This window comes from Acyrthosiphon pisum, chromosome X (genome assembly GCF_005508785.2).
Source record: "Acyrthosiphon pisum isolate AL4f chromosome X, pea_aphid_22Mar2018_4r6ur, whole genome shotgun sequence".
Taxonomy (NCBI): domain Eukaryota; kingdom Metazoa; phylum Arthropoda; class Insecta; order Hemiptera; family Aphididae; genus Acyrthosiphon; species Acyrthosiphon pisum.
This window is the reverse complement of record NC_042493.1, coordinates 46,606,681-46,608,052: the sequence shown is the minus strand read 5'-3', so window position 1 is coordinate 46,608,052 and position 1,372 is coordinate 46,606,681.

Below are 1,372 nucleotides of genomic sequence, written 5' to 3'. Positions count from 1 at the left end.
TTTGCACACTTTTTATTAAATGATGAATCTAATCAAATAGTCGTCGTAGCTATGAAAAATATTATAAGTTCTAAACACAATGAATTTGTTGTTAATACTCTAAATATATCATCTAATTTTTTTAACAGTTACTCAAAGATTAATTTTAAGGGCACAGATTATAAAATAGGTAATTATGTTACTTATTTTATAAATGAAGTCTGTTTGTATGAAATCCTTGAAATAATTATTTTACAAAATAATATAGTATTATTTACTGTGCATCAAATTCAATTGGTTTCTTATAATTTACACTTTAAAGCATATGAAGTTGATAGAAAAAAGTCTATAATTGCTAAAAGCCTAATAAATATTGAAAAGTTCAGTGGTCCACCAATTAATATTCATCAAATTCCTAATGGGAAATTAATGATTAGACTTAAAGAATACTACTAAACAATATCATCTTAGTGTGTAATTTAACCAAATTTCACAATTCAAATTTTATATAAATATTAGTGTACATCATTCTGTATTTGTGTGTATTAAATAATATTGTATATAGTATATATATAGGTTTAGCTTTAATAATATACCTTTAAATCCAGCGCCACAGTCGTGGCGCTAGCTAAGTAAAAAAAATAAAAGCGGCGGCACGACAGTGTATATTATCTCGAAGCAGGAGTTTCCCATTAAAACCGTGTAAATTTCGGAGTTTTTTGTCAGATGAAATAATTAATTATCTACTGAATCAATTTATACCTAGTAAATTGCAAAACATGAGGAAAATCATGCAGATGATCCTTTTGTAAAAATCATAAAAATCGTACAGTTAGAAATTAAGTTATTAAAGGAAACGTGAAACATTTTTAATGAAAAATTATATTGAAATCTGGAATTATGGCGGCCGCTTCTCGCGTTGTCGTGCCGACCGGCCCCCACTCACTCACCCCCACTCCCGGTATACCCTCCCGGTCACCCACTACCGCCTCAAACTTTTACGTGTTTTATCTATGGCTACGTCGCATTTCATTATTACTACTTCATGTTAATATTTTACGTTTCATTACTTTCATTTCATTTCGTTATCGTCGTCAGCCTGCAGTAGACGTGCACGTTCCGTTCTTTGCATTGCTGCTCATAGCGTGTTGTCTAGTCTGTCTTATCTAATATTAAACCATTTAAAATACGTGCATAGTGCATTACATGTTGTCTATTTGTCTCATAGCTTTTAGTTATTGACGCTGGACTTACGCTGTACATGCTTTTTATGTTACGTGTCGTTATTGGTCATTATTTAATTACGCATTAAAGTAATTAGTGTTCGTAAAAATACAAGCTATAAAGTTACGTAAGTATATAGTTCGTAATTAGTGTTCGCAGTATTCGCACT